General features: G+C 47.9%; 1 protein-coding gene across 3 annotated transcripts in view; it reads left to right on the forward strand.

The window, feature by feature from the left end:
- KCNB1 (potassium voltage-gated channel subfamily B member 1) overlaps positions 1 to 19,061 on the forward strand; it is a 117,129-nt gene that overhangs the window by 86,115 nt on the left and 11,953 nt on the right. The window lies entirely within an intron of this gene.

Genomic DNA, 19,061 nt, shown 5'->3' on the forward strand with positions numbered 1-19,061 from the left:
AAAAAGAGCATTCCTCAGTTCAAATTGTTGGAAAATCTAAGGAGATGGCTTCAGGGATGGCTGGATCCAGGTGCTCAAATAATGTCGTTAGAAACCTGTCTTTGTGTCTTCGCACAGAGTCCCTCTGCTTTGGCTACATTCTTGGGCAGATTTTTTTTTTCCTCAGAGGAACAAAGATGACCCTCCATCCCCTTCTGGTTAATATCTTGTCAACTCAACAGCCCCTATTGAAAAAGACCACCTCTTTCCCAATAATTTGAGAAAAAGTTCCAAGATGAACCCTGATTGACCAGTTTGAGCCATGCCCACACTATTAATGTAATCCTCGTGGCCAGGGGGATGAATTATCCTAACTGGTGAGCTTGGCTCTCACTCTTACCCCCTGAAACTGAGGAATAGGGTCAACTTCACTTAATACATGATTATTTCAGAGGAATTATTCCCCAAAAAATGCTGCTAAACTGTCCAAAAGCATACCACAAAAATATCTACCTCCTAAGTACTTGTGACGATTAAGTGAGATAATATGTTGTACCTGGCTCCTAGCGCATGCTCAGTTACTCCATAGCTAGCCTTGTCAACACCCTCCTGCACCCCTGACTATCCATCTCTGATCCAGCCTTACAGTCAGACAGGTGTGAATTCAAGCCCTAATCCTGCTGTGTGGCTCTTGGCTTGTTATTTAGTGGCTCCAAGCCTCAGATCCATCCTCTGAAAAATGAAGGTGATAAGAGGAGCTACTTCCTGGGGGGATGATGAATAAATGCTTTGGTACCGTACATGCAGCAGGCGTGCAGTAAATGGTGGCTTCCCCTCCTGCCAGTTTTCTCTCTCTGTGCACACCTGTCCCAGCCAAACTGGACTGACTGTTGTTCCCCACCTCCAAGCCTTTGAATATGCAGTTATCTCTGCCTAGAACACCCCCTACTCCCATCTCTGCCTGCTGGAATCCATCGCCAGCCTTTAAGCCCCAGCCCAAATGATTCCTCCTCCAATTGAGCCTCACCTTTTTGAGACTTGGTTTTCACAAATGCAAAACGGGAATTATGAGAGGATCCACCTCCTGGGGTTGATATAAGAAGTAAATGAGATTGGTCATGCAATGCAGTTGGCGCAGTGCCTGATTTAGTGAGAAATCAATAAATATCAGCTGTTATCATATCATTAGTATCAGGCATTCAGCTGCTAATTCAAGCTTGTGTTTTTCGATAGTGCATTGCATAGGAGGGGTGCTCAATAAATATATTGCACTTGGGTAGTCTGGTTCGGGTCATGGCTTCTAAACCCATCCATCCATCCACGCATCCCTCCATCCAACTGACCAACCAACAAACCATTCACCTCTTCATTCATTCAGGCAGTCATTTAATGCACCAGTATTTGTTGAATGCCAGCCCTGTATCTGGCTCTGTGCTGGGCAGTGAGGATCCAGCCTTGTGAAATAGGCACAGTCCCTGCCCTCGATGTGCTAACCTGGGTTGATGGAGAAGCAAAAAATAAATGAGTAAACAAACAAGTAAACAAAATGACGTGGCCAGGCATGGTGGTTCACACCTATAATCCCATCCCTTTGGGAGGCTGAGACAGGAGGATTACTTGAGCCCAAGAGTTTGAGACCAGCCTGGGTAACACAGAGAGACCTCATCTCTACAAAAAAAAAAAAATAGCCAGGCATTGTGACCTGCATCTGTGGTCCCAGCTACTTGGGAAGCTGAGGAGGGAGGACTGTTGGAGCCTGGGAGGTCGAGGATGCAGTGAGCCATCATCACACCACTGCATCCTTTTGAGACTCTGTCTAAAAAAAAAAATGACTGCAGATTGTGACAAATCACCAAGGAGGTAAAAACAGTGCAGCAAGAGTGAGTGACTGAGGAAGAGGTTATTTTTAATCAGGGAGTGAGGGACAGCCTCTCTAAGAAGAGAATGTGAAGGATAAGAAGGAGCCAGTCACAAAAAATTTGGGAAGAGGATGTTCTAAAGAGAGACAGCAAGTGCAAAGGTCCTGAGGCCACAGTGGGCTTGGCATGTGGAAGAGCAGATAGCTGGCCAGTGTGGCTGGAAGGGAGTTACCATGTGGGAGAGTGAAGAGGAAAAGAGATCAGAGAGGTCAACATGGGCCGAGTCAGGTGGGGCTGTGCAGCCTCCATAAGAGTTTGGACCTTGCTTCAGGACGCCACTGGAGGACTTTAAGAAGGAGAGTGATGAAACCTGACTTCTACCTCACAAAGACTGCTGTGACAGGGCAATGGAAGGGCTGACTCAACTTAATTCAGTCTAGGAAAAGCTGCTGATGTTGCTACTGAGTCCTGAAAGAAGGGAGAAAGCCAGTTGGTGAAGGGGCAGGGGAGGTGGCAGGAAAAGTTCTCTCCAGACCAGCCTTAGGGAACAGCAAAAGAAGGGGCTGAGGTGTCTGTTGACCTTCCTCTTAGAACAGGAAAATGAGAGGCTACTGAGAGTCCAGAAAAGGAAGGAGGAAAGGGTGTGGAGTGGAGCCGGTTAAGCACATAAGGAACTACTCGAGTCCCTTGGAATGCAGTTGTTTTCAGACCAACTTGTTCCCAGTCCATCGCTAGGTTATTCTGGGCAACTGGTGTCTTTTTGCCTGTGTTACTCTCAGATGGGTTGGCAGCCCATGTGTAAGTTACACTCCATATGCTCCATATACTGGAGAATTACTGGGCTAACCACTGCTATGCTGATTAGAAACTAGGCCTGGCTACTATAAGAAAGAAAGACTCAGGGAGAGAAGTATATTTCTCACATCAGTTCAGATGAAAATAGCCCGGGACTAGCACCGTGGCTCTACAGAGATATCAAGCCTCCAGGCTCATTCCAGCTTTCTGCTCTCCTTTTCCCAGAGTGAGGTTTTCAGTCTCGTGACTCTCAGTGGCTGCTAGAGTTCCAGCCATCATGTAATCGTCCCTGGCAGCAGGATGGAGGAAAATCTAAAAAGAGGCAGCCTTCCCTGCTTTAATGAGATTCTGGGGCTGGGCGGGGTGGCTTCACGCCTGTAATCCCAGGACTTTGGGAGGCCAAGGCAGGCGGATTGCCTGAGCTCTGGAGTTAGAAAACACCTTGGTCAACATGGTGACACCCCATCTCTACTAAAATACAAAAAATTAGCCGGATGTGATGGTACATGCCTGTAATCCTAGCTACTCAGGAGGTTGAGGCGGAGAACTGCTTGAGCCTGGGAGGCAGAGGTTGCAATGAGCCAAGATGATGCCACTACACTCCAGCTTGGGCGCTGAGTGAGACACTGTCTCAAAAATAAAAACAAACAAAACTGGAAGTCCCACACAACACTCCCACTCCCATCTTACTGACCAGACCCACGCACGTGACCTCCATCTAGCTGCAGGGGAGGCTGTGTGGTGTGGTCTTTAAGCAAAATAGTCATGTAAGCCAGTTGAAGATCAGGATTCTGTAAAAAAGTAGAAAATGGATACTTGTCTCTTGCACACATGGCTTTCCTCAAAGTCGCCCGAGGCCCATAGAGATCTCACCCCTGAGCCTCAAGAATTGAGAGCCTGGGAGGTGGCAGGGCAAGACCCCCAAGGATTCAACCAAAGCTCAACATTGCATGACCAGAGTCACCTCCTTGTCACTTTCCTGCACAGTTAATGCCATTATTCCTTACACTCTAATGAGTCAGCCTCCCTTTCAACAACTAGACCAAGGACTTGGAGTGTTGCTGCCCTGAATGGTTTCCTGTGGGATAGCTGAATAATGGAAGGGATCTTCTGGGAGAACCACAAGAATGGATGTCCTTATTTTCAAAAGCAGGTCCTTAGTGGGGGATGAAAAAGGGAGTCAGAGGAAGACTGCTGCTAATGATACTATCAATAACAGCATGTTCCACCCCCCCGCCCCCGTGTGTAGCCTAGAGGTGCTCTAAGGCCCGCCCCCTTTACCACTTTCCTCTTTTTTTTTGAGATGGAGTCTTGCACCATCACCTGGGCTTGAGTGCAATGGCGCGATCTTGGCTCACTGCAACCTCTGCCTCCCGGGTTCACGTGATCCTCCTGCCTCAGCCTCTCAAGTAGCTAAGATTACAGGTGCACACTACCACACCCAGCTAATTTTTTGTATTTTTAGTAGAGACAGGGTTTTACTATGTCAGCCAGATTTGGTCTCAAACTTCTGACCTTGTGATCTGCCCATTTTGGCCTCCCAAAGTGCTAGGATTACAGGCGTAGCCACTGTGCCCAGCCACCACTTTCCTGTTATTCTCCCCTCCACTTACCCTACTTCAACCACACTTGCCAAACACGTTCTTACCTCAGGGCCTTTGCACTTGCTGTTCGTCTCCCTGGAATGCTTTCCCCACTGATGGTCATGTGGCCAGCTCCTCCTTATCATTCAGGTCTCAGCTCAAACGTCACCTTCACAAGGAGGCCCTCCTTGACCACCCCAGCTAAAGTAAACATTCTCATAGTCATTCTCTTTCCCCTGACCAGCTTCATTCTTTCATAGCAATTATCATGGCCTGAAATGATCCTGTTGACTTGTGATTGTTCACTGTGTGCCCCTTCCCGCTACAAGATCATCAGCTCCTTGCAAACTGGGATTTTTGCCTGAATTGTTTACTGCTATATCACCAGGGCCTAAAAGATTACCTGGCACATCCCCACATGAATGAATGAATGGATGAATGAATGAGGTAAATCCTTATAAGAACCTGACCATGTAGGTATTACTATTCCCTTTTTATAGATGAGGAAACTGAAGCTCAGAGAGATGAAGTTCCTTGTGTAAATTCAAACAGCCAGTAAATGTCAGGGCAAGATTTGAACCCAGGTCTTGTTGATTCCTCCCTTCTGTTTGGCCTCCTTCCAATGAATAATAATAACAGCTCGTTCTAGCAGCTGTCACCATTAGAGCAGTCTTCCCTATATCAAGGTGAAGTCTTCCTCAAGGCTTTAAAACAAACGAACATCTAACATTCATTGAGGCCTTACTGTGTGCCAGGCACTATGTGCATTGTCTCATTGAATTCCCACATGACAACCCTGTGAGGTAGGAACTCTGGTGATCCCCATTGCACAGATGAATAAACTGAGGCTCAGTGAGGTTAAGAAATGTGTCCGGCTAGGGGCACTGGCTCACTCCTGTAATCTTGGCACTTTGGGAGGCCCAGGCAGGCAGATCACAAGGTCAAGAGATCGAGATCATCCTGGCCAACATGGTGAAACCCTGTCTCTACTAAAAATTCAAAAATTAGCTGGGCATGGTGGTGGGCACCTGTAGTCCCAGCTACTCGAGAGGCTGAGGCAGGAGAATTGCTTGAACCTGGGAGGCAGAGGTTGCAGTGAGCCGAGATTGCACCACTGCACTCCAGCCTGGGCAACAGAGCAAGACTCCATGTCAAAAAAAGCAAAACAAAACAAAAACAAAAACAAAAAAGAAAAAGAAACTTGTCCAAGGCCTCACAGCTGGCAAATTGGGAAAATGAGAATAAAATGCAAGTCCTGGTTCTTAACCAACACATTCTAGTGCCTCCCTTCCCCTGGATCTGACTCATTCATTCCTTATCAAGTTTCATTTATCCTGCCTTCTTTCTGTCTTTGATGAATGAATGAGAATAGGGCTCACTGTAAAAGAAAGTAGATGAAAATTCACATACAAAGACTCTTCCTGATCATTTCAACCCTTTTCTGGCCAACCCTCTTGTCAGATCTGATGAGATCATCATTATTTTTAACTTTGTGTTGTCACTGACAAAGGGCTCAGACTACGGAGAGGAAGCATCAGTACGGCCATTGTCTTGATGTTCTCCTGTGTTTCCATTACTAATACTACCCCCAAGCCCTTGTGGTTTTACCAGGATCTTTATGTTTTATTTTGTTTTAGAGATGGGGGGATCATGGCGCGGGGGAGGTCTCACACTATATTCCCCAGGCTGCTCTTGAACTCCTGGCCTTAAGTGATCCTCCCACCTCAGCCTCCCAAAGTGCTGGGATCATAGGTATGAGCCATCACGCCCATTTTCCCGGATCTTTGTAAGCCATTCGTCCTTGTCTGAGAGAACTAGTTAGCTTGAAACCAGAGAATAGAATCTGTAACCTGACTCAACCAGATGAATTAGTGGGAAGATGCTAGATTGTGCTACAGTAATGAACAAATCCACAGTCTTTTGACTTTACCTATCAAAGTTTTAAGAGAACTCAAACCCACTCTTAAATGCCTCTGCCAGTATCTACACAGACTCCATGCAGAACCAGATTGCCTCAAGGAAATGGACATTATGCCCAGGAAGAAGACTGGAACCAGATACCTGTGAGTGCTAGTCTCTTCACCACAGACACACATACATGGCATTGTGGCCATCAAACAAAGATATGAGGGCTTCCTTGCCGACCCCCCTAAGCTGAAGCACCCCAACTCCCCCCAGGGCACCTCTCCCTTCTCCATGGCTGTCTGACACACAGAGTAAACAGGGATGCTGATGTTAACTCATAGACTTGATTTCTTGTTTTCACAGTAAAAGCTAGAAATGCCAGTCATTTGTTTCTGCATTCCAGTGTATCATATTGTGCATACACTCATATTGGGGACCATCTCCTTAGCCTGTTATAAAGCATTTTGTAGGTTTCAAAGCACTTACTGTGTCCCCCTGGAGGAGACCAGAGGCCTCACTGCTGAGGAAGGGAATGATGTGTATCACTTTTGGGTGCAGGCATTTAAGAACAAGTGTGACCTGTCCACACTGTCCCTTCCTCTGCCTTGGCAAGACTGGAGGCCGCCTATTGAGATGATAGAGCCACTAGATCCTCGAGTCACCACCTAGAAAGGAACTATACTGGAGACCTATTAGACTCTCAGTGGATACTGCATGAGAAAGATCAGAGACGTGATGACACTTGCCTCAGGATGCCCAGCCAGAATTAAAAGTAGGTCTTCCAGCTACCCACATGTCCATTTCACCTCAATATGAATCTCTAGTGAGACGAAACTGCTATAATTTCATAATAGATGAGAAAGATCTATTGTTAAGCCACCCAAATGCCTCTTTCAAAAAGTAGATTGGACATTAACCAATAAATCTGGCTATTGTCAAAAAAAGACCACTCACAGAGCCATTATTCTGACATTAGCCAGAGTGTTACCTAACCCCAGCGTCTTTCTGTTCATGTAATTAGCTTCCATTAGCAACCTCAGCCACCTAGTCAAGCTCTCAGAGACTACCCTCTCCAGTCCCCCTCCTGACAGACTCAGGGGACAAGGGAACTGGTTTGTGGCTGGCAGAACCCGCGGACACTGCCCTTGCCTAACACTCCCTGTGCTTCTTGTTTTTCATTCAATACATTGCTCTCTACAACAGGGATGGACCCATGCCATTCATCACGGTTAACACGGACGGTTCCTACCTCACCTGCTCATGTCCTCAGCAAATACAGGGAATTGGCAATCACCCAGGCAGGGAGGACTTGTCCTGCATTTCTCCCTTCCAGAGACAAGCCTCCTCATCTCCTCCTCCCTCTGCAGGGATCAGTTTCCAGTCTCTCCTCCTCTTCCACCAGAGGCCATTGTCCTCAGGTGGGCAGGAGATGATGACATCACCACCTCCCAGAATTCCTGCCTTTGGAGAGGCTCCTGGGAGCCTGGCTGGCCTTTTAGAAAGATGTTGCCCAACCCAGGGCTTGTTAAGAGGAGTGCAGTTACCTCAGGGAGATGGTTGAAGTGAACGCATAAGTGAAAACCAGACCCCAGGATACTAGGATAAGAAAAGTCCCAGGCGTATATAGACATCAGTTTAAACTCTCTCTCTACTACTACTTTCTTCTTTTATCTTTTTTTTTTTTTTTTTTTTTTGAGACAGGGTCTTGCTCTGTTGCCCAGACTGGAGTACAGTGGCATGATTTCAGCTCACTGTAACCTCCACCTCCCAGGCTCAAGTGATTCTCCTGCCTCAGCCTCCTGAGTAGCTGGGATTACAGATGTGTGCCACCACACCCAGCTAATTTTTGTATTTTTAGTAGAGACAAGTTTTCACCTTGTCGGCCAGGCTGGTCTCAAACTCCTGACCTCAAGTGATCTGCCCGTCTCAGCCTCCCAAAGTGCTGGGATTACAGGCCTGTGCCACCATGCCCAACCGTCTACTATTTTCTGAATTGTTCCTCTGGACATTGGTTCTCTAAGCCTCAGTTTCCCCAATTATAAAACAGGACCTTTAGGATTGTTATCAGGATGAAATGAGATCCTTTGTTCCATACATATGTATTGAGCATCTACTACGTGCTCTAGGATTCAAGATTGAGAAAAATCAGATATAACCCCAGCCCTCACACTGCTTACAGTCTGCAGAGGTGGACAGTACTGCGAAATTGCAACTTGGACAGTGTTATGAAGAGAAGGACATGGCACTATGAGAGCCTGTGGTTGGGGATTTGATCTTGAGCCAAGAAGGATGAGTAGGAAGTAACCAGGTGGAGTGGAGGGTAAAGCATTCCAGGCAGAAGGAACAGTGTGGGAAAGGCCCAGTGGTGAGAAGACAGTGGAGACTATGAGTGACCAAAGGAAGGCTACTGGCTAATGTGCCTGAAATGAGAGGGCAGACAGCAGCATGGAACAAGACAAGGCTGGAGAGTTAGTTAGGCAGGGAGAGTCTATGCAGCTGTAACAATGAGACCCCAAAATCCAGTGAGTGGCTTAAACAAGATGGATGTTATGAGATAGATCAGGAGCTGGCAAACACTTTCTGTAAAGGGCCAGTCTTACATCTCAGATCCAAGACAGTTGCTCCAGCTCTGCCCAGCATATCTGCCTCCCAGCCAGCAAGGAGGAAAAGGAGACAGAGCTTGTATTATCTGCCAACCTTCCATTGGCCAATGTTAATCACATGTTCACATCTAACTGCAAGGGAAGCTGGGAAATGCAGTCTTTATTCTGGGTAGCCCTGGGTCCAGCTAAACTCTATGACAATGGAAGAGGGAAAGAATAGATGTTGGTGACAGCTAGCAGTCTTCACAGTAGCAGGCCAGAGAGTGGTTTTGGGGAGGCCAGAAAGAAGTCCTGATGGGGAAGGGTGGGGACTGTGCAGGTGGAGAGAATGGAACAGATGCACACACGTTGGTGAACTCGAATCGATAAGACTTGGCGATGACAATGGACCGGGTATGGGGAAACAGGATAGGGCAGGATATAGCAAATGCAACCCCCATGTTCCTGGCTTGTGCAGTCCAAGGCAGATCTTGTCTGGAAAGTTCTTCATACCCTTTGGCAGGTGTTGTCTTCATTATTGCATCATGCGGGTGGGTGACAGCAAACCCAGCTGCCTGCAGAGATGGAGCACAAAACAGGTGAAGGGCCTGCAGCACTCTGGGGAGCCGGTTCCTGTCCCAAGAGGTTGCTGTTCCTTAGCTCTAGCCAATGGTTGCCACTGGGAATGCAGGTTGAGTGAAGAAAAGAATCTGAGAATCTGGATTTTTATGTAAAATCTCCCAATTTTGAAACTCGGTCAACCAAGTAAAAATAAACTCAGCAGAAAAGCCTCTGGGTTGTAATGGCTAGGGCAACCTCCACAGTGGCCCTCCGTCCTCTTTCCATCATTGTGATTGTTTTCTTCTCATGGCGAAGACCTCTGCCTTCATCCTTTGTTGTACAAGCCCAGGATTCCTGTCCCTTTGTGCCCACGAGCGCCCCCTGCAGGCTCCTGACTCCAATGTCTCACCCAGCCTCTGCCAGGGGCCCCTGCCTGAAGGGGATGCGGGCAACCCCATCAGCCTGCTCCCAATCCCCTTAATTGGATCTGTACCAGTGACCCTTCTAATTAAAACTCCCCAGCTGTAATCCCCACTTAAAGCTGGGGGAAGCGGAAGCACCATAAAAGGACAGAAGGTTTGATGGGCCAGTAGCCGCCTCCTCCTATGTCCTTGAAAATGTCTTGGGGAAACCCACAGACCTGAGATCAAGTCTGTGGGTCTGGAACTACCGCTTACAAGTTGCTTGTAACTTGAAAAGTCACTTCAGTCTCTGAGTCTCGGTTTCCTTTATTTGCTTGTTCATTCATTTGTCAGCTATATAGGAAGCACCCATTGGTAACAAGCACTGTTTCAGGAGAGAACATGGCAGTGAACAAGACTGACCCAGTCCAGGCCCTCCTGGAGCTGACACTTTAGTGTGGGACAGAGAGGAGAAAACAATTTCAGCCAGCAGCACCAGGGCTGTGATCAGAGATGCGCAGGGGCTGTGGGAGCCTGGAGAACTGGCACACCCAATCCAGACCAGGGGCCCACAGAGGGCCCCAAAGCTGAGGCCTTAATAGGCAGTAGGAACCAGCCGGGAGAATGGGGTTTGCAGTAAGCAGAAGGGCCCTCCAGGCAGAGGGAACAGCAAAGGTCTGGAGGTGCAGGCACTTGCAGTGGTGCAGTTTGGGAACTGTAAGTAGTTTCTCCAGGATTCAGTGTGGAATACAGTGGGAAACAGGGGAAATGGTCAGGAGAGAGAAGAAAGGTGATCTTAATATAAAATCCAGATCTCTTCATCATGCCTCATCAGGCCCACCCCACTCTCCCCTCTCGCTCCGCAGCCCCAGCCACGCTGAGCTTCTTTGTGTTGCTTGATATACCAGGCTTATTCCCACCCCAAGGCTCTCATACGTTCTGTGCCTTCTGCCTGGAATATTCGCATCTTTTTTTTGAGACAGAGTCTTGTTTTGTCGCCCAGGCTGGAGTCCAATGGCACGATCTCGGCTCACTGCAACCTCTGCTTCCTGGGTTCAAGTGTTCTTCTGTCTCAGCCTCCCGAGTAGCTGGGACTACAGGCACGCATCACCGCACCCGGCTAATTTTTTGTATTTTTAGTAGAGACAGGGTTTCACTGTGTTAGCCAGGATGGTCTCCATCTCCTGACCTCATGATCCGCCCATCTCGGCCTCCCAAAGTGCTGGGATTACAGGCGTGAGCCACTGTGCCCGACCCGAATATTCGCATCTTTGAATGACACGCATTCCTTATCTTTAAGTGTCAGCAACCAGACACCTCCTAAGAAAAGCCTGCCGTGAGCACGCAGCCTCCTATGGACACCCCAGTGCTTCTTCATCAACCCCCCTGGTTTGCTGTTCTCAACAACTCACAGCATATAACACTATCTGACGTCACCTTGCCTCTTTCCTGGTTTATATTTCTGGGTTTTTTGGTCTGCCTCTCACTACCTGTTCATGAGGCTAGGAAATTATCTTCCTTATTCATGCAGCACGCTCAGTAACTAGCATAGCACTTAGTAAGTGCTCAATAAGCACATCCAAACTAAATGCACAGGAATTGGAACTTAACTGGGTGAATGGGGAGTCACTGCAGGGCTCTCAGCAGCTCTGTGGCTTGTTCAGCTTCTTCTCTCCTGTGAACTATCCTGTGTTAGGGGGATGGAAAGCAATGGGCTAGCATGGGCGACATGGCGAAACCCCATCTCTACAAAAAATACAAAAAGGGAGGTTGAGGCTGCAGTTAGCCAAGATCACACCCCAGCACTCCAGCCTGGGCAACAGAGTGAGATCCCGTCTCAAAAAAAGAAAAACAAAAGGTCGGGTGTGGTGGCTCACGCCTGTAATCCCAACACTTTGGGAGGCCAAGACAGGTGGATCACCTGAGGTCAAGAGTTTGAGACCAGCCTAGCCAACATGATAAAACCCCGTCTCTACTAAAAAATTAGCTGGACGTGGTAGCAGGCTTCTGTAATCCCAGCTACTTGGGAGGCTGAGGCACAAGAATCGCTTGAACCCAGGAGGTGAAGATTGCAGTGAGCCGAGATCACTCCACTGCACTCCACCTGGGTGATAGAGCAAGATGCCATCTCAAAAGAAAAAAAAAAAAAAAGAGAGAGAGAGAGAAAAAGAAAAGCAATGGGCTGCCCTTTATGGAAAGATGGAAAGCAATTTTTATATAATTTTATTGAGCTTTACTTTACATATCATATAATGCACCCATGTCCAGCAATTTGATAATTTTTAGTAAATTTTATCACTTTGTGCAGCCTTTGCCCTAAATCAGTTTTTGGAACACTTTCATCCCGATGACATTCTTTATGCTCATTAACTGTTAATCCCTATCCTCCACTCTGGCAATGACTAACCTACTTTCCATCTCTATAGATTTGCTTTATCTGGACATTTCATATAAATGGAATCATATAATACATGGCTTTCTGTGTCTGACTTCTCTCACCGTGTTTTCTTGGTTCATCTGTGTTGTAGCATATATCAGTACTTCGTTCCTTTTTATGGATGAAGAATATTCCACTGTATGGATAGCTGTATTTTGTCTATCCGTTTATCAGTTGATGGGCATTTGGGTTGTTTCCACTTTGGAGCCATTATGAACAGTGCTGCTATAAACTGCATATTTATGAAGAGCAATTTGCAAGCCTTCAGCACTAGGTGCCACTTCCAGCTTGCCAGAGCTTCCAGTGGTACTGAACAGTGTTGACCGCAGTGGGCTGTGTGACCGTGGGCAAGTCGCTTCCCTTCTCTGCTTGAGTCTCCCCATCTTCCCAGTGAGGAGCTTGAGCCCTTTTTTGCATGGACAGTCTGTGCCTCATCCACATTCCTGGAACAGCAGAGAAGTGTGCAGAGGCCACGATAAACAGGCTGTAGGCCTCTCTGTGATCAACAGCCGGAGCTGACAATTAGGATGATGAGAGCCTGGCTCCAGCACTCCTGAATTTCACCCTAGGTATCCCCACCTGCCAGTCTCTTCTCCCAGAGGACCAAAGCCCCCTCTCCCATCTAGTGCAGACAGGTAGGCTCCAGAATCCAGAACCTCTTTGGAGGGAATTTGGGGACAGCCTCCCTGTCTCTGGTGCTGGCTCCTGCCTCGGCCCTCTGGGTTCCTGGAGTTCTGCCAAAGCCAATTGGGCTCACATCCCAGAAAAGCAGAGGCCTGTCCAGGCCTGAGCTGGGGCCGGACGACTCCCAGGTGGTAGCTGGTTCCCTACTCCTGGGGCTTATCCCAGAAACCAAATCAACACAATCCATCTGGGTCCATGAGCTGTTTAGAGGATGCCTGCTGCCTTAGGCAGTCACTGGGGGTCTACACTCCTACTCCTAGTTTCCAGAAGCAACCAGTACAAGGGTTGGGGTGGGGTTGACCATAAATTATCTGAATATTTATTTATTTGAGATGGAGTTTCCCTGTTGTCGCCCAAGCTGGAGTGCAGTGGCTCGATCTCAGCTCACTGCAGCCTCCATCTTCCAGGTTCAAGCAATTCTCCTGCCTCAGCCTCCCAAGTAGCTGGGATTAAAGGCATCCACCACCACGCCTAGCTAATTTTTGTAAATTTGGTAGAGACAGATTTCACCATGTTGGCCAGGCTGGTCGTGAACTCCTGACCTCAGGTGATCCGCTTGCCTTGGCCTCCCAAAGTGCTGGGATTACAGGTGTGAGCCACCGCACCCAGCCCTGAATAATAATTTACTAACAGTATATATTAAGTGGCTGTTTGGTGGCAAGTGCTGAGTTACCTTCATCTTCATTTTAGAAAAAAGGAAATAGAGGCTCAGAGAGGAGGAGTGACTTGTCCAAGGCCACACAGCTGGGGGACAATAGCCCTGGGACTCAAACCCAAGTGCAAAATCAGCTTATAAATAAATGTAAAGCTGTGGAGAAATAAATACAGTAAAAGTTAAGAGTGACTGTGCCACTAGCTAAGAGCATTCTCATTTAATTGAATTCTCATTGCAATCTTGCAATGATCCCTGTCTTACAGGTGAGGAAACTGAGGCACAGAGGGTGTAACTCACATTGGGAAGTTCCCCAGGCAGGAAGTGTCGCCCTGACTCTAAGGGCTTCACTGAATCTGGGAAAGAAAAAGATCTTGCAGGCAGGGCCAGGAGGGATGGGGCGGGGAGACCCCCAGTGCTGCATTACCACATACGCTGTGTGATGCACATTCACACAGACAGACGCCAGGTGCGCTCCAACCCTCCCAACCCAACCCAACCCTGAGCAGCAGGCACTCCCCCCACCACCCAACCTTGGGATCCAGTGGGGCCTCTGCCCCTGCTTTGCTCCTTTTCTAGGCCTCCTTGAGCTGAGGAGAAGGGAGAGGGAGGGCACAATCTCAGGTACAAAAGGGGTACCTGCCTTAGAATAACAGGCCCCGCGGTCTGTACAATAGCTGGGTGCATAATTCATGCATCTGTCAGCAGAACATCAACTATGTGGGCCTTCCCTGGAGTTGTCTAGAGGTTAGAAACTGGAGCAGGCTTCCCCTGCTAGCCTCTGGGGGAAATAGGACCTCCCAGCTCTTAAAGGAACAGACTCCCCAGGAATCTGTTCCTCCCTGTGCAGGTGCCCTCCTGCCAGGATTCACAAGATGAGAGCAGCTTCTCGTAGGGCTCAGCTTAAAACCCACTGGCTGCCCACTCTGACCCACTCTGTGTCCCCCACTCCACAATTGTGAGCGGTTGACTACTGGTATATCCCAGAGCGTCTCAACCTCAGTACTACCGACACTGCGGGCTGGGTCATTCTTTGCCGTGGGGGCTGTCCTGTGCACTGTAGGGTGTTTTGAGGCATCCCTGACCTCCGCCCACAAGATGTCAGCACCCCCCAATCAGTTGTCACGACCAAAAATTTCTACCAAAATTGCCGAGTGTCCCCAGGAGTAAAAATCATCCTGTTAAAAACCACTAGTATGTCCTCATTTTACAAATAAGGAAACTGAGGCAGTAAACATTTGGATGCCCAAGGCCATTCCACCAATGAATGGCAAGAGCTAGAATTTCAACCCCAGCACCCACACTCCTCCCCTAAAGTGTGCTGCCAAGATGTTATTCCAACAATCACATCTTTATTTCGATGAATACTTAATACATATAGCCCTGGAATGAAAAACCAGCAATTCTGCATATTATTTCTTAGAATAAAGCTAAAATAAAATAAAGAAGGTGAGTGGGCTTTTTTGATTTTTTGTTTTTACCATTAAGGAAGGAGTGGCACAAGTGGCAAAGTACATGCGGCATACCGTCATAACTGAGCCAAGTTCAGTGCGGTGGCTCACACTTGAAATCCCAGCACTTTGGGGGCCCTGGTGGGAGGATTGCTTGAGGCAAGGAGTTCAAGGCCAGCCTGGGCAACATAGTAAGACCCCATCTCTACATAATATAGCCAGGCGTGGTAGCATGCACCTGAAATCCAAGCTACTTGGGAGGCTAAGGCAAGAGGATCGTTTGAGCCTTGGCATTCAAGCTGTGATTGCACCACTGCACTCCAGCCTGGGCCACAGAACAAGACTCTATTTCTTAAAAAAAAAAAAGAAACGCAACAAAATGACAATTTAGGGACCCACGCATTCTTATGGAAAATTACAGAGAAACAAAGGGATGAAAAACTGCACACAGAGGTTACCTCTGGAGTGGGAAGGGCACACAGGAAGTGTCAGTGTTACTGCTGCCTGCTCTTTGTCTCCATTTGGGTGGTAAGTTCTAGGTGTTCATTTGATTATGGTTCACAAATTATATAAAAATTAGGTCTACTTTTGTATATACCTAACATTTTATTTTATTTTTGAGACAGAGTTTTGCTCTTTTTGCCCAGGCTGGAGTGCAATGGCATTATCTCAGCTACTGCCACCCCCACATCCTGGGTTCAAGTGATTTACCTGCCTCAGCCTCCAGAGTAGCTGGTATTACAGGCACCTGCCACCAGGCCTGGCTAATTTTTTGTATTTTTAGTAGAGACAGGGTTTCACCATTTTGGCCAAGCTGGTCTTGAACTCCTGAGCTCAGGTGATCCACCTGCCTTAGCCTCCCAATGTGCTGGAATTACAGGCATGAGCCACCACACCCAGCCTCAAACATTTCATTTTATAAAGTATTACAGAATTTTTCTTTTTCAATGGGTATAAATCAAGAAACTCAAAACCTATTTTTTTAAAACACGGCTTGTGTCAGACTTGACTATATTTTTTAAAAATCAGTAAGTTATAGAAGCCCTGAGGCTAGGGAGGCACCAGAGCTGGCCTGTCGGGGCACCGGCACTCTCTTGCCCCCTGTGGCATCCTCATGTCTAGCCTAGTGCCTCACGCAGAGTAGATGACCAAGAAATATTTCCCAGACCGGTACAGTGTTCCACACCTGTAATCCCAGTGTTTCAGGAGGCCAAGGTGGGAGGATAGCTTGAGCCAAGGAGTTCAAGACCAGCCTGGGCAACATAGTGAGACCCCATCATTACAAAAATGTTAAAAGTGAGTTGGGCTTGGTTGTGCTGTCCTGTAGTCCTAGCTACTTGGGAGGCTAAGGTGAGAGAATTGCTTGAGCATAGGAGTTTGAGGCTGCAGTAAGCTATGATCGCAGCACTGCACTCTAGCTTGGGCAACAGAGAAAGACCCTGTCTCTAAAAACAAAACAAAACAAAAAAACTGAATTCTGGTCCTGACCCTTCTAGCCTTATGAACTTGAGCAGCAGCCAACAAATACTTGGGGTGCACCTGTCAGGTGTCCCACCGTGGGTTAGGTGCTGGAGGCACAGAGAAAAACCTCAGAACCCATTCCTATCCTCCCAGTGCTCACAGATTCTGGGCAGCGATAAGCAAACTTGCTCACATGCACGCACACGCACACACTACACACGCATGCATACATACACGCACACACTACACATGCACACACATGCACACGCTACACACGCATGTGCACACACACATGCGTGCCTGTGATGGGATATGTGTGGTAAGTATCTCCAAGGTATGTTAAAATGGTGAGGGAAGCCCAAGGATGGAGCCGTCAACCCTGCCTGGAGAAAGCAGGGAGAACTCCAGAGGGAAGGGGTCGCATGGGCTGGATTTGGAAAGATGGATTGGAGTTCACCAGACCGCGAGCAAGAAGCTCGGACATGCCGAATTGACCAAAGACAGCGTGCGGCTAGAGGAGTGTGAATTTTGAGACCCCATGGCAGGAGTGGCCAGAGAGAGGGGTCAGAGTCAACATGAGAAGGACTTGACAACCATGCGTCCTTACTGGGGATTCATTGCAGGGCTAGAAACCTCTCACACTCACCCATGCAGCAATTGGGTTTACTTACAGGATACAGCAGGCAGCATCAGAACAAGGACAGGAGGCAAAGATGGAGACCAGGCCACCCTGACGCTGGGTGATCTGAGCAGACGGGTGGTGTGGGCTGAGATTTCCCCTGCGATGATGGCTGGCATCTATTAGACACTCACCGTGTGTGACTGGAAGCTGTTCTAGCACTTTGCTTGTACGAACACATTTAATCTACACAGCAGTTCTCCGAGGTAGATACTGTTATTATCAGCCTATTTTCTAGGTAAGGAAACTGGGGCTCAGAGAGGTTGAAGAACTTTCTCAGTGTAAGGAAATGGCAGAGCTGAGGCTTGAACCTCAAGCAGGCTGACACCAGAGCCCCCCCCCACTCTTAACTGCTGTGCTCTGCACCTGCTGTGACCCTCCTGCGGTCCCCACTCCTTCCTCTGCATCTTCCCTTCATTCTCTGGCTTCTCTTGAAGGTTCAGCTTTCTTTTTTTTTTTTTTGAGACGGAGTTTCGCTCTTGTTACCCAGGCTGGAGTGCAATGGCACGATCTCGGCTCACCGCAACCTCCGCCTCCTGGGTTCAGGCAATTCTCCTGCCTCAGCCTCCTGAGTAGCCGGGATTACAGGCACGCGCCACCATGCCCAGCTAATTTTTTGTATTTTAGTAGAGACGGGGTTTCACCATGTTGACCAGGATGGTCTCGATCTCTCGACCTCGTGATCCACCCGCCTCGGCCTCCCAAAGTGCTGGGATTACAGGCTTGAGCCACCGCGCCCGGCCCGAAGGTTCAGCTTTCTTTGTCTTTTTCTTTCATTTCTTGGTTTTATTTGTTTGTTTGTGTGTGTGTTTGTTCCGAGATGGAGTCTTGTTCTGTTGCCCAGGCTGGAATGCAGTGGTATGATCTTGACTCATTGCAGCCTCTGCCTCCCGGGTTCATGTGATTCTCCTGCCTCACCTCCCAAGTAGCTACGATTACAGGCGCCACTTTGTTTCTTTTTTTTGGCTAATTTTGTTTCTTTTTTCTTTTTTTCCTTTTTCTTTCTTTCCAGACAGGGTCTCTCTCTGTCACCTAGGCTGGAGTATAATGGTGCAGTCAAGGCTCACCACAGCCTCAACCTCCTTGGACTCAAGAGATTCTCCTGCCTCAGCCTTCCAAGTAGCTGGGACTATAGGCATGTGCCACCACATCCAGCAGATTTTTTACATTTTGTAGAGACGGAGTCTCACTGTATTGCCCAGGCTGGCCTTGAACTCCTGGGCTCAAGCAATCCCCCCACCTCAACCTACCAAAGTGCTGGGATTACAAGTGTGAGCCACCATGCCTAGACTAAAGTTTAGCTTTCTCTGATGTTTTCATGGCATCTCTGTCCCCTATATTTGGAAGATAGTTGCTTGAGGATTGAAACTGATTCAAGCCTAGATTCTACTTAACATTTAACTCAGGGACTCACCCTCCCATAACCCACTTACCACCTGAGCTCCTGAGCTCAAATTCTCAAAGGTAGGTTGGCTAAGCCCCAGTGTACAGATTGGCTCAGCCTGGATTTTCTATCCAACCTTGGTGCTCTGATCAGTGGCAGCCAGAATCAGATGACACAATCATGGTGAAAAGGCTCCCCTTCCCACATAGCAGGGCAGAGCAAGAGAAAGGGAAAATCTCTAAAAGGAAGATGGGGACCCAATAGGGGGTCCAGACCCATCTTCCCAATAGACTGGTCTGGGGGCTTGGAATTTTTCATGAGGAGTCCTGGAGATTTATTAAGCAAAGAAGTAATGTGATTGGATTTGTATTGTTGGGAAAAAAAAAAAAAAGAACCTCAGAGCAATTTATTCCATTTATTTGCTTTTCTGCACAGACTGTAGACTGGCCTAGATTCCATGAATTTCAATGTATATTCTTTGAGCCCTTTCTCTGGCCCAAGCTCTCTTCTGATCCAGGGGACTCAAAGATAGTTAAGTCAAGGTCTTTAGCCCCCAAAAGCACATAGTTCCATTCAGGAGTTAATATGAGCCCAGAATGTCTGTGCAAGAATGCCTTCGGAATTACTTGCAAAATCTTGAGTGTCTAG

Source organism: Callithrix jacchus, chromosome 5 (genome assembly GCF_049354715.1).
Source record: "Callithrix jacchus isolate 240 chromosome 5, calJac240_pri, whole genome shotgun sequence".
Classification (NCBI taxonomy): domain Eukaryota; kingdom Metazoa; phylum Chordata; class Mammalia; order Primates; family Cebidae; genus Callithrix; species Callithrix jacchus.